This window comes from Hesperophylax consimilis, chromosome 10, assembly GCF_061612785.1.
Source record: "Hesperophylax consimilis isolate HC1 chromosome 10, BYU_Hcon_1.0, whole genome shotgun sequence".
Classification (NCBI taxonomy): Eukaryota; Metazoa; Arthropoda; class Insecta; order Trichoptera; family Limnephilidae; genus Hesperophylax; species Hesperophylax consimilis.
In genome coordinates, this window is record NC_142845.1 from 13,178,301 (window position 1) to 13,193,695 (window position 15,395).

The window sequence follows — 15,395 nt, forward strand, 5'->3', positions numbered from 1 at the left end:
TCTTTGATGAAGTATTAACGCATCTCTTAGGTCCTTCTTTCATGGGGATACGCAAGTATCCGATATCGATGATTCAAGTATCTTGGTGACTATCGCCATGCATTTGAGCAGGTTTGTAAAATAGCACACATTGCCGACACAAACTCATCGGTTGTTCCGACTTGCGTCGAGACATTAAACATGGCATCACTTGTGTAAGACATTTTGTAACAACGCATGTGCTTTAAATCGGTGCTAGGAACAAAACAATCAATAAAGAATGACAGTGTATAAAAATGACAGCCATAGCAGCTTCTTGGGTGTGATTGAGGTCATGAAAGCATTTACAATTCAACGATGATGGTTGGCGACGCGGGTCTCGTGATTTCAGTAGCGACGTGTACAGATTGTACGCGACAAGTGGTTTGCGACGGGAGTACACAACATGATAATCGGATACTTGTCTCTGTGTAAGAAGGGCTTGAGGTAAAATAGGTGCGAAACTAATTTTTAAACTACATGAGTACAAACATGTTTATTTTGTATAATAATTTCTTATTGATGTATTCGAAACTGTTTTAACTTGAAATAATATTAAGTAATTTCGTTAAATAAAGCAATTAATTTAAACAGTCGATTCTACTTGAGTAACTAGATACCTAGGTTCATCATTATTACTCTTAAAAAACCAAACAGATTTTTTCAATCAGTTACGAAAAAAATAAAAATTAGGTGGTTTACAAGTGTAGGAGAAATTGAGACAGTTGCTGAGAATGTGACCAAATGTTCCTAATAACTGTACAGAAAATACATAAACCAAATAATTAATGTATGAATATGTAACTAGTTTAAGCGTGGATCGGAAGAATCCAATTTAAATTATTATTATCTACATATTTTGTTAAAAATTCCTGCTAACAGTATTACAGTATTATATTTTATTCAAAATTTAAAATTATGCTTTAGATAAAATGCACAAAGAATCTCATTTAAAGGTTATGTACTATTATTTGTAAAAGCATCATTTTTTGGATATTCCATATAATTTTTAATTAAATTAAATGCCAGCATCAAATGTAGGCTTTCAAATATTACTTAATTAATGCTTAAATATTGAGTACTTACTATATTTATTAAGATATTTTTGTAGACTGTTGTGTAAATGTTTTAAATTGTGTTGTCCCTTTGAATATTGTAAAGCGCCCTTGATGATTTGATTTTTCAACAAAAACAGCGCTGTAAAAGTGATTCATTATTATTATTATTATAAATAATCGGTAGGAGAATAGCATAGCAAAAACCGATTGGATTACTTGTAATAATGAGTACTTTGATAAATTTAAAACAAAAAGTAAAAAGACTAGTTGTACCCGTGATGTAATTCACGTTAATGAGATTGGGTTGGTCCTCCAACTCATTCTTGTTTAAATCTTCCTTGATCCACCTCGCAATGTCGCCCAACCATGTAGTAATATCATTGTATTACATTACGAAGCTCATGTAAGATGTTAAACGAAAGGTTATTGATAAAATCTTGAAGATGTTGGTTGTATGACAAGATGAAGAAGATTTTTTTAAGGTTGAAATTTTGAAACTGTTAGCAATTAGCAATAATGGCCTGGTGTTGTCACATATACCGTGATGCCCTAGTTTCATCGGTTAAGCAAGCTTACTTAGTTATATTTTAGATGCTTACATTGCTTCATTTTTTAATACATATAAATTTTTTGATAATTGTTTTTTTAATTTATTTATTTCTATATTACTCAACTTCTTTGCCGGTGAAGGAATTGAATTTGTAGGTTACATGCTTCACAGAAGATGTTTTTAAACTGATACATTTGAAAGTATTTATTGATCATTTTTATCTATTTTTCCATGTTATAACATGTTCGTCTAACAAGAATTTAAATAAATTGAAAACTACACAAAATCTCTTTGTAAATTGTTATGTATTACCAGAAATTGGATGATCTCCATTTGTTTTGCCATTGGAGCTCTCTAAGGCAAGTACCTTGCATTGTCACTAAATGTAATGTATTATCAGGGATTGGATGATCTCCATTTGTTTTGCCATTGGAGCTCTCTAAGGCAAGTACCTTGCATTGTCACTAAATGTAATGTATTATCAGGGATTGGATGATCTCCATTTGTTTTGCCATTGGAGCTCTCTAAGGCAAGTACCTTGCATTGTCACTAAATGTAATGTATTATCAGGGATTGGATGATCTCCATTTGTTTTGCCATTGGAGCTCTCTAAGGCAAGTACCTTGCATTGTCACTAAATGTAATGTATTATCAGGGATTGGATGATCTCCATTTGTTTTGCCATTGGAGCTCTCTAAGGCAAGTACCTTGCATTGTCACTAAATGATAATACGTAATTATTTGGTGTTGTCATTCTGATGAACATATTTTTTTAACTATTCATTTTGTGTTGTTTTTTAAAAGAAATCTCAGATTTCTTAGGTTTATATACCTACATAGTAGGCACGTAGCATTTACACCTAAATTATTTGTAAGAAAGGCAAAGCCAATACTTAAAGATGGCTCCAACAAAAACTGTGTGAATTTGATATTTTGTTGTTGCTTTGATTATACGCTTTTTGAAAGCTTAGGCGAGTGACTTTTTAATAAAATTATTTTAAAACCAACTTTGTGTGTGTATTTTAAGTATGCTAGTAGAAAACCAATGTACGGATAAAACCAAACTAATGTATATTACCAATTCAAAGGTTCACACCGTGGAGGAATCTTTTCTCCTTGGGTTAAGGGGACTTCGGCAAAGATTGGAATAAAAATTTGGGGGGTGAGAGGAATGAGGTAACTAGCCACGGGGGAGCCCGAATCCGTATGAGCTAAGAAGGAAATAATATATCATGGAAAGTATTCCTCTAGTAATGGAAAGACCAACAAAATTATGTTTTGTACATATTTGGTATTTTTTTCTATGGCGCTATAAAATGTTGACTATTAAACAAGATGTCCTGGGGTAAAGTGCATTAACTTCGGGAGGTGATTCTACATATTTGTTTAAAAATTTTTCTCCATCGAAATGTAAAAGTAAGAAGGATTTTTAAAGTAAGGAGGACTTTTAGAAAATTCCACCTTTGAAGTTAGTGCACTTTGCCTCCATATAAATAATATATCCTGTAAACATCGCTACTTTCCACCCGGACCCATAAGGTATATCTTTTACCGGTGGTGACGTTTTGCTGACTGGATGATAAAACAGCTTTCGTAGTACCCGGCAGAGATATGTTCTATTTAAAAAGATAACCGTTTGGTCTAAAAAAACAGCCCAGCTGAGCTGGAAGTCTCGACTGCATTATTAGGGTTTCGTCATCGACGAAAATGGTCTGAAAAGAGATCCAGCTAAAGTGGAAGCAATGGCAAACTTCTCCAGGCCAAAAAACGCTAAAGAAGTTAAAGGTTTCCTAGGCCTTGCTGGTTACTATAGAAGGTTTATAAAATTATCTCCCATAGCAGCTCCTCTTAACAAAATCATCGGCACTTCCAAAGGCATCAGTAACCACTCCTGGTTCACCGAAACCGAAAAGGCTTTCGTCACCTTAAAAACAGCTCTGCAATCCGCGCCAATATTAAACTGCCCAGACTTTAAGCTCCCTTTTACATTACACACTGCATGCCTCTAACTTTGGAATCGGTGGAGTTCTAACCCAAGAAATCCCCGATGGCGAACACCCTGTAGCATACTTTTCTCGTAGTTTAATAAACACGAAATAAATTAGGGAATAACCGAGAAACAATTACTAGCAGTTATGGAATCCATTCATCACTTCCGAAGCTATGTTGAGGGTAGCAAGTTTACCGTTATCATAGTCATAAATATCTAAAATGGCTGATCTCTTTAGATAATCCATCTGGTAGATTGGCCCGCTGGTCATCATCGTAAAGGAGCAGAAAACGTTGTCCCGGATGCTCTTTCAAGAATAGAATTCGCAACACTAAACTCTGAAATTACGGTACCAACCCCTATCACAAAAGATGCTCGATATTTCAAAATTTTTGAGGGATGCGAAAATTACCCAATTTTATTATAAAAGAAGGACAGCAAACCATCTCTATCCTTACTCGAAGACTAAGCTTAGAAGCTAGTCATTCCCTCATAGAAAACACAAAAAATCATTATCGATAACCATAGTGCTCCCGGATCCATACACCCTGGCACCTTTAAAACTTGTAAAAAACTAACTTAAAAGTAATGGCCAGGCCATTTTAAACAAGTGCGTAATTATATCTCCAAATGCAAAACCTGTAAAGCTTATAAACATAGCACTGCACTTCCATCGAGTCTGATGAGTAACCCTAAGCGAACCGACAGACGATTACAATCACTATCCATGGACCTCATCGGCCGTTTTCTTAGAAGCTATGCCGGAAATATACACATACTTAGTGTAGTAGATATATTCTCCAAGTTTTGCTGGATCTTCCCTTTAAAAAGAGCTACTGCCTCAGCAATTATAAACTTGTTGGAAAAACACATTTTCATCCCTTACGGCACGCCGCACACTGTCATTTGCGATAACAGAAAACAGTTCATATTGCTAGAATTTAGAAGTAATTTATAATTTGGTATAAAGACATTTTCTACAACACCCCTCAAAATAATACGGTAGAACGCTACAACCAGACCATTAATTCGTCCCTGGTAATCTTGGTTGACAAAGATCACCGCACGTGGTGTAAAAATTTAGAAAAAATACAAGCTGCAATGATTCACCCTTTTTCCTTAAACATGGCAACAAGTTGTTCATGGTTCCTTACATTGGGATACCAACTTCCCGTCGTCTTTTCCTTCTACAGACACCAGGTAGAAAATTATGCCCATCGTCTGGAAGAACTCTCTGCCATTTACAGTGAAGTAACTGACGCATTACTACTCTCTCACCAAAAAAGTGCAGACAGATATAACCTACGCAGGAAACATGTCACTTTCAAAGAAAATGACGTGGTCTGGAAACAATACACCATCTCACAAGGTGCTCTGTACTTCTTTGCCAAACTGGCATGGCACCCCGATTCGTAAAATCAAAGATATTGGGAAAAATCTTAAATATTGTGTATAATCTGTCCGATGCCTCTGGTAAACACATCGGCATCAACCATGTGAAAGATATTGTCAAAATAGGAAACATGGAAACAATAGAAACCATCTTCCCTAGTACACCCCTAGCATAGTCAACAACTATGATTCACTCAACTATTTGTTTTCACGAGACTCGGCCCTCGTGCAAACCAACAATTTGAGTCCTAATGTGTGTTTTTTTAATTTTTTTTTTTTATGTGACACCTTACAAGAGTGTCCCTGCCTGTGCAGTGTACAGACATTATTTCATGTTTGCCACTTTATTCACATGATTATTTTTGTAACGGACGTAGTTGGCCACATTATTTTTCATAAAAATATGTTTTACATTTATAAAATGTGCCTACCCCACGCCACTGGCGAAATCACCACTCCCCGCCACTGGTCATTTTGTTCCCATTTTCGGCCAAGGCGGCTTGAAAACTTTGTCTCCGAACGGCGTCGATACCGCATCGCGCGTCTATCTGTGCCGAGCGGATCGATGTTCAACATTTTACTATGTAAAATTTACTAGGAAAAATCAATTTTTAATTGTTTTTTTTTTTTTTAATTTTTTTATTTTTTTATGTGCCTGTGCAGTGTACAGACAGGGGAACTATGTCACCACCCGGTTGGGCGGCGTTGTGAGGCGGAATAAGGTAGGGGCTGTAGGAAGGGATTTGTTAATGCGGGCCTTGAAGAGGCTCGGATTATAGGAGGGAGGAAAAACAGATGCCGGTAGCTCGTTCCACATACGAGAAGACTTACACAAAAACGAGTCGTAAAAACGGCCCGTTCTCATGAAGCCAACGTCAACCGTGAACGGGTGTTTAGTTCGTGTCCGTCGAGTTTCGCGCACGTGCACCGGTGCATCAGGAATCAATGCTGCTAGCTCCTTGGAGCAGGCTCCATTGAAATACCTGTAGAACAGACACAGCATGCCTACATTGCGTCTATGCATTAGAGAAGGTAATCGGTCTGTTAACAATGGATTGTCAATCAGACGGATCGCTCTCCTTAGCACAGATTCAAGCAGGTTTATTAAGTATTTTGGGGCACCAGCCCAAAGGTGGCTCCCAATAGTTGAGCGGACTTGAGACTTGTACAGGGTCAGCAGCTGGTCACTGTTGAAGAATCTCCTAGCCCTGTACAAGACGCCCAACTTTTTGGAGGCCTGATTTACTCGGGCTTCTATGGATCCCCGATACTTGAGCCGGTCTGATATAGTAACTCCAAGCATTTCAATGGAGTCTTTATTGGGGAGAGTGCTCCCATCAAATTGCACCAGACAGTCATTGATCTCCCTCTTTGCCGAAATAAGACACGCTTGGGTTTTTGAGACGTTGAAACTGACCAAGTTGGCCTTACCCCAGGCACGAACCATATCGAGGTGGTGGTCAATTTTTTGCTTCAAAACTTCCCGAGCTGTTCGGACATCATAGGTGGAAGGGGGCCTGTCAAAAAGATAACCCTCGTGAACGGTGCTGTCATCAGCGTAGCAGTGAATTGGTGCACATTCAACGAGATCGTTGATGTGCAATAAAAACAGCGTCGGAGACAACACAGATCCTTGTGGCACCCCCGCATTGATTTGGTGCGGTGAGGAAGAAGAGCCGTCAACCACGGTTTGAATTGTTCTTTCCCTGAGAAAGTCTGCAATACAACTATGCAGGGTTGGGTGGATCCCATACGATGGTAACTTCCTGATAAGCGCCCGGTGCCAGACTCTGTCAAAGGCTTTGGAGATATCCAACCCAACGGTTTGAGTTTCACCAAAACGTTCCATGTACCGCCCCCAAATATGCGTCACATATCCGAGTAGATCGCCACACGATCGGCTTCGACGAAATCCATATTGCCGATCGCTTAGGATATTGTTATTCTCGAGATATGTGAGCAATTTGTTGTTAACCACCCTTTCTAATACCTTCGAGAGTATGGAAGTGATGGCTATGGGGCGGTAGTTAGAAGGGTCGGAGCGGTCCCCCTTTTTTGGGATGGGTGGACGATTGCCTTTTTCCAAAGATCTGGCACCTTTCCACCTTTGAGAGAGAGCCTAAATAATTTCGCGAGCACTGGAGTCATTTCTGCAGAACACCTCTTGAGGACCAAGGCAGGTATTCCGTCCGGCCCACTGGCTTTGTCGACTTTCTTCAGCTCGTTCAAAACTCGGAGAACCTCTCTCTTCCGGATCTTCGGTTCCTCCATTTGAGAACCGCAGTGCGGAATGGAAGGGGGAGTCTCTCCGTTATCTTGAAGAGTTGAGTTTTCCACGAAAATTTTGCCTAATAATTCAGCTTTCTCGCGGGCCGAGTTAGCCAGCCGACCATCAGGCTTGGTCAGAGGTGGGAAAGTGGTTCTGCAGAAATTTCTTCCAATCGAGCTAGCGAGTGACCAGAAAGCACGGCTACCAGTGTGGCAGTCAGCCAGCTTTTTCGCAATTCTCTGGTCGTGTTCGCTCTTAGCTCTATTTAGAACTCTCTTACAATCCCTTGCCCGTTTTCGGTATTCCGAAAGGTTATTCATGGAGCTAATCTTCCGGAGTGCATTAAAAGCGGTATTTTTGAGTCTGACAGCTTCAGCACAGCGATGGTCAAACCACGGTTTTGTGCCCGCTCCAGAGGATTTGACGGAGAAGGGAATGTAGCAATCCATTGCTGATGTGATTACTTCTCCTACCTCGCGTGCTAAAGCAAGGAAAGGTACTCCAAGGAAAGGCGCCGAAGAAAGACCGCATGCCGTCCCATTTTGCTGCCCTGTAGTGCCATACCTTCCTCTTTACATGTTTGTCAGGTTGACGGTTCATGGAGGATGGGACAGAGGTGGTAATCAGGCAGTGGTCAGAGGATCCTAAGGGCGCTGTCACCTCCACTCTGTACCCGAGTGGCTCACTAGTGAGAAACAAATCGAGTAGGTTGGCTCGATGTGATGGGATGTCTGGTATTCTGGTCGGAGATTCTACGAGTTGGCTTAGTCCATGGATAAGAGCAAAGGATTCCGCTGATCTACCGGCAGAGTTCGTTGGGCCCGAGAACTTCAGCCATTGTTAATTATGAACATTGAAGTCCCCCAGGATTACAAACTCGGTCGATGGGTAACAGGGCAAGAGAATATCTACAGTGTCACTCAAGTATTTAAACAGCTCAACAGTGTCTGATTCGGCAAGGTTTGGTGAGCGATATAGGCACGCATAAATTCTCATCATACCGGTGAGATCCACACATACCCATAACACTTCGTGTTTTGCGCTCTCGATATTTGCGAGACGAGCGCAGCTGATGTCAGCACGGCTGTAAAGGCAGACACCTCCTTATGGCCTGAAAAGGCTTTTCAGATGATATCCTGCGCAGTTCAGATAGGAGGTATCTGGGGGCTCGGCAATCTGTGTTTCCGTAAGGAAGAGGAGATGGGGATTTTGTGAGAGAAGGTGGTGGTGGATGGGAGTTAGGTTGGTGTGCAGACCGCGATTGTTAGCGAAATTCACCTTCATCCTCGGTCCACACTGAGGACTCCTACTGTTCGCTGTCGCTGAGTTTATATTAATTGGTTGTGAATTCATAGTTTTTAAGTTTGTTTTATTTGTTTGTGGGATTTAGGATGGGTTGGGAAGGATTAGGTTAAAAAGGTTGGGTGGGGAGTTGGAGAGTGGAGCAACTGTATACACCAAATGTAAGGTATGTTCTTCGTAAGGTATGTTCTTTGTGTACGTTTAAAATAACTAATTACTAGTGGTACGTAAATTTCGTTTTTACGAAATAGATGCTATAAAAGCGAAATCTGCATTTTATTTGCGATAAAAGCGAAATTTGAAAATTAAATACATTCACACCTTTTTACGTTACGTGCTTTCAAATGTTGATCAGACGCACTAACAATTATTACAACTCTGTTCAAAACAGACAGAGACGGCAAAAGTTGTTGCGTAGATGAGGAGCGAGCGTATTGCGGGATCGTGTTTTGGTAGGCGCGAGTCAATTGCGCCTTAAAATTCGAGTTCTGGTTTGCTGCTTAGCTAAGAAGTAGTGCAGATTGCAGGATCATGTTTTGGTAGGCGCGAGCAATTGCGCCTTAAAATTCGAGTTCTGGTTTGCTGCTTAGCTAAGAAGTAGTGCAGATTGCAGGATCATGTTTTGGTAGGCGCGAGCAATTGCGCCTTAAAATTCGAGTTCTGGTTTGCTGCTTAGCTAAGAAGTAGTGCAGATTGCAGGATCATGTTTTGGTAGGCGCGAGCAATTGCGCCTTAAAATTCGAGTTCTGGTTTGCTGCTTAGCTAAGAAGTAGTGCAGATTGCAGGATCATGATTTGGTAGGCGCGAGCAATTGCGCCTTAAAATTCGAGTTCTGGTTTGCTGCTTAGCTAAGAAGTAGTGCAGATTGTAGGATCATGTTTTGGTAGGCGCGAGCAATTGCGCCTTAAAATTCGAGTTCTGGTTTGCTGCTTAGCTAAGAAGTAGTGCAGATTGCAGGATCATGTTTTGGTAGGCGCGAGCAATTGCGCCTTAAAATTCGAGTTCTGGTTTGCTGCTTAGCTAAGAAGTAGTGCAGATTGCAGGATCATGTTTTGGTAGGCGCGAGCAATTGCGCCTTAAAATTCGAGTTCTGGTTTGCTGCTTAGCTAAGAAGTAGTGCAGATTGCAGGATCGTGTTTTGGTAGGCGCGAGCAATTGCGCCTTTAAATTCGAGTTCTGGTTTACTGCTTAGCTAAGAAGTAGTGTAGATTGCAGGATCGTGTTTTGGTAGGAGCGAGCAATTGCGCCTTTAAATTCGAGTTCTGGTTTACTGCTTAGCTAAGAAGTAGTGTAGATTGCAGGATCGTGTTTTGGTATGCGCGAGCAATTGCGCCTTTAAATTAGAGTTCAGGTTAGCTGCTTAGCTAAGAAGTAGTGTATGTTGGCGTCCGTCCATCTCTTGTCTTCATCTTTCAATCAGTCACTCGCTCATGCGCGTATCGTATAGTTGTGTTACTAACGTCAATATGGGCCACTTGAATGTAGAATTATCTGAACGAGTAAAAAATTTCAAAGAGGATGGCTTGTATTTAAGCGGTACTAACATCGTAACGTGCAAATACTGCAACGTGCATTTGGAAGGAGAGAAGTTATATACTTTGAAGAAGCATACGACTTCTGTTATTCATTTAAGAAAGAAATCTGATCCTCATCCTCAACCAGGGTCCTCTGGAATAAAAAGGCAATCCACAATAGTTGGTGCTTTTGAAGTGCAAAAGCGTGCCAAAACGGAAAAAGAGGAATTTGTGCTTGGCACTGTAAAACTGTGTTTGAAAGCAAAAATTCCGTTGAACGAACTAGATCATCCAGCTGTTCGCAGTTACATGGAAAAATATGTGCCTGGCTCGGGTAACCTGCCTTCTGGAGATAATTTGAGACGTAAGTACGTACCATAGTGCGGTGTTTCGGAGAAAGATGAAGTGAAACAAAAAACTAAAGGATCAGCCTGTAGTTGTGGTGGCCGACGAAACTTCTGACAAACAAGGCAGATGTGTCTTTGCAGTTTTACTTAAAACTGTCTCTTCAGAACCACAGCAGTCTTGTTTTTAGTGTAAATTTTTTAGACACTGTCAATGCTTCCACTTGTTCTCAAGCAATAATTGATACTTTGAAAGAATACGAAATTCAATACTCTCAAGTACATGGTTTAGTGTCTGACTCTGCAAGGTACATGGGTGCATGTTTCAACTTGCTAAAAATACTACCGGGTGACCATGCACTGCACTTTCAATGCTGGGCGCACAAAGTGAATCTTGTGGGTGACATTTTTATAAAAGAATTTAAGGAACTGAAATCTATTGTGGCCAAGACAGAGTCAGCCTTTTTGCATTCCAGAAAAATGAAAAGTTCCTATTTAACAGCATGCTCCACAATTAACTCCAAAACTTTACCCTACGCCTGTTGTAACCAGGTGGAATTCTTGGTTTAAATCTGTGATTTATGTGAATGAGTATATGCAGCAAATTATCGATTTTCAATGAATACGAAGACGACAATTCTAGCACTATTTCCCTTAAAGAATGTTTTGAAAATGACATTCTAACCAGTAAAATTCAAGTTCAACTTACATTCATATTAGAATTCTGTCCGAAAATTATGAAACTAATTGACAATTTAGAAGGTTCAAACTATTCGTTTGCACACATTTTGTGTAGTAAATTAGAAGATTTGAAGTCCTCTCAATGTGAAGGCTCTTTTGGCGAAAACACAATGAAAATTTTTTCAACCGAAAATTCTATCGATCACAGCATTATGTTGAAGACAGCAGCTCAAAAGATAAATTGTTGGTACACATGGGGCCGAATCCAACAAATGAGTGCTACAAGCACATTGGCAGATTATTTTGTCCATCGGAAGCAGCAAATGTGCCCTCTTCTTCTGTCAATTCCATAGTGGAAAGCTTCGCAAAAATTCCGTTTTTCAAAAGTGTACCACAAGAAGAACTAATTGACGGGTACTCTCATTTTCACAGACAATTACTTCGATTGGTCGGCCAAGAAGCTCCCGTGGATGTAATGCAAGTTTTAGTTACATCAAAATCTTGCTACCCTGGATTTGCAAAAGCAGCTATTCAATTGCCCTGTCAATAGTGTTGATGCCGAGAGGTACTTTAGTATATCGTCGCATTAATTCGTAGAATGCGTAACTCCCAAATGTAAAATTTTACAGGAGGCACAAAAAACCTCGTAGTGAAAAAAAGTGAAAAACGGCTTATTCTTTTTATTTATGTTTCGAACATATAATATATTTGGAAATTTATTTTCAATCATTAAACTTTTGTAAGTTAAGGCTTTCTATTTCAAATCGGAGTTAGGAAGTTTACGTAAAAACCGAGAATGGAGATACGCATTTTACAAAAGATACATACTTTTCTGCGAACAGTTTTATGAACAACCTAGCGGAAAATTTGGGAGATAGGAATTTTACATTTACAAAATAAAACACAACAATGTATGTGTATGTCGAGGCAGTCTATTTAGATGCATTTTAATGATTTTAATGATACGGAAGGTTATCGTTAAAGGAGTGGTAATCCTTTTCTAATGTCTGTTTTAAGTCTTGTAAATGCTGGTACTTTTCCTTCCTTAGGGGATTAAATCTGACTCTCAAGTGAAATCTTCAAACTCTGGAGATCATTACAGATTCGGCGACGGTTTTGTGCTGGGTGAGATCTACACTGACCGGGAGTAGTCGTGTCAGAGATGATCGTTAAGTGACGCTTGGAGTTGATGAAGGAGATTGTAGAAGAATTTGATCTGACATTGTCGATCACCCTTGTTGTCCTGAAGAAATAAAACTGATGTACTTACTAGGGTTTGCAAGACCCGGGCAAAGAGTAGCCATGACAGGAAACGTTGTGAAAGAGACTCCTCAAAGTGTGAAGATAGGTGGGAGAGACTTGAAAGTGGAACTGGTGAGCAAACATGTGCTTTAAGCGTAGAAACTCTTCATGCTCAGCATCACTTTGGAGTAAAGTGAACGCTTCATCTTGCCCGGCTGGTCGATCCCGAGGCGAGAAGAAAGGACTTCGATAGATGCGTGCGTTCCTGCGTACAATGCAGGACAATTGACCCTCCACCATCATCCCATGAAGCGGGTAATCTTAATGTTGTGACAACCTGGAGTCGCTTGGCAGTTGATGTTACTCATTTCGGTAGGAAATGTTTACTCACATTTATCGATTGCGGTCCAAGTAGATTTGCCGTGTGGCGGGAAATCGAGTCAGATAATGCAGCTTCGATTATCAGACATTTGGAAGAAGTGTTTCGGGAAAGAGGCCCGCCCAAAGTAGTTCTCATGGACAATGGTACTGCATTTTGTTCCTACAGTGTTACAGATAAGTGTAAGAGATGGAATGTTCGTCAAAGATTTTGCGCGGCATACCGACCAGCTGGAAACGGTATAGTTGAACGACATCATCAAACAATAAAGAGAACTGCAGCCAGAAGTGGAAGCGATCCCCTGCAGGCAGTGTTTCGGTACAATCTTTGGCTGCAAAAAGTCAGGATGATCGAGGTATTGCGCTGTCTAGTATAGTTCACACTTCACACTCGTGGAGACACCCTTCTGCGCAAGTGAATATAGAAGAGGAAGTATTGACTGAGCTCTAAGTGGGCGATCTTCTTGCGGTTAAACCAGTAGATGGGAGATGCACATCGTGCATGGAAGGGTGACAGGACTTACTTCAGTCAACAACATCGAAGTAGATGGCATACCAAGACATGTGCTTGACCCGCGGAAGATGCCTGACAGAGAACGGACTGTGTCTGAGGAGTGACGAGATGGAATTGCCGCACGTTCCACCGTAAATATTTTGGGTTTGTTTGAAGAGGACAGTGAAGAACCGGATCCGGATATGCATCAGGAGGAGATCCACTTGCAAAGAGATGGCGACCTTGAAGAAGAGATAATCACAGAACAAGGACCTATTAGGTATTTACGAAACCGCAGAGGCACATAAAACAAGAGAGCTACGGCAGAGCGTCACACGGTGTAGAAGACGTCAGTTTAGACTACAGATACAAAACACTATTCGTGACTTCACAATTAAAATTAAGGTTATAAAATGTTCAAAATTGATTAATCAACTTATCTCAGTTAATTTCACGGTAAAACTATTACCGTAAATAAATTTCCTCAGTCAAAAACACAACAAGCGTGCACGGCTCACCGGCCAATACTGAATTAAGGAGTTACGAAGTATTCGCGAGTAAAAATGGCACCATAATTTTACGCAGTTTTCTAATTTGTGTTTATCTAAAAGGTTAATTTTTTTTTAAATTTTCGAGTTTTACTAGTCGATGCGGGTCTAATTTTAACACCAGATGGCATTAAAAACGTATTTTCGAAAAATTTGGAGTTACGCAGTCTACGAATTAATGCGACGATATACAACATTGTCGTAACTGATCGCAGGCAAACAATCAAATTTAGAAATTACAACAATGCTAGCCTTTAATTGAGTTTTTAACACTGTATTTTTTTTGCGAAATAAATGCGAAATTTTCTATTTTGAGTTTTTTTAAATGCGAAATCACGATTTTTTATTTGCGAAATTTACGTACCCCTACTAATTACCCATTTTGAATACACTAAGGATTCTCTTACGAAAATTATGAGTTACAGCAAGTGTCAACTGTACTTAAAACCGTTATATTCGTACATAGTGCCACAACTATGAACGTCTCATGTATATATAATCGCTCTTGTTTACCTTGTCCTACATTCCAGTGCATTGAATATAATCCTCATTTTTATGTGGTACGTACCTTCTTGGCATCACAGTTGTAATTTGTTCATTTATGCTTTTGTCACGCGAGACGTGGAAACATTATAATATTTACCATAATTCGTGCAAACGATAAAATACCTTTGGCCATCTAATAAAGGTTGTGCCACTTCTGATTTTGTCTATTTACCGAAATCTGTCTGAAGTGTTTGTTTCAAAACCTGTTTTTTTTTTAAAAAACACCCATTAAGATAAATTTCCCTCTCTGAGGCAGAAATTATTTTATTTATTTATTTATTTTTTTTATTTATTTATTTATTTTTTAAGACATACACAGTACAATAAGATACAGTTAGATAAATTTAGTTATTACATAGTTGTAGTACCTATTACGTATGTCCATAAAATATCATTACGTAATTTCGCCTGAGATTGTTATAAAAGGAAGGAAGTGTGTGGATAATAATAAAAATGATAAATAATAATAGTAATAAATGAATTGAAAACAAGAATTATAATAAGCTCACGAATTGTAATTGACTGTTAATATGTACATAGGAGTTTTGAAAAATGATGTGAAAATATTTTTGAAATATGTCATGCCAAGAAATTTAATAATTATAATAAGCTCACGAATTGTAATTGACTGTTAATATGTACATAGGAGTTTTGAAAAATGATGTGAAAATATTTTTGAAATATGTCATGCTAAGAAATTTAATAAGTTAGTTTTGTATGTTAGAAAGGAATCATGAAAGATGTCTAAATGTAGTAATTTTTCGTAATGGGTGTATGTTGTGATTGCGCGAGTAATTACTGAGTTGTTTGCTGCATTGGTATTGTTGGCTTCAATATGAAAAAGTGTAGTGTGCCTGGTACGCCTTGTTGGAACATTTAAACCAATGACGGATAGCAATTCGGGACTATCTATTTTATTATTTAGCAGATTATGTAGAAACAACAGGTCTGACAATGTGCGTCTTTTTTGTAAAGTTAACATATTATTTGTAGTTTTGTTGTATTTCTTGAGCAAATGTTTCGAAAATTTATTCTGTATACTTTCTACTAAATCTATGTATACCTTATAT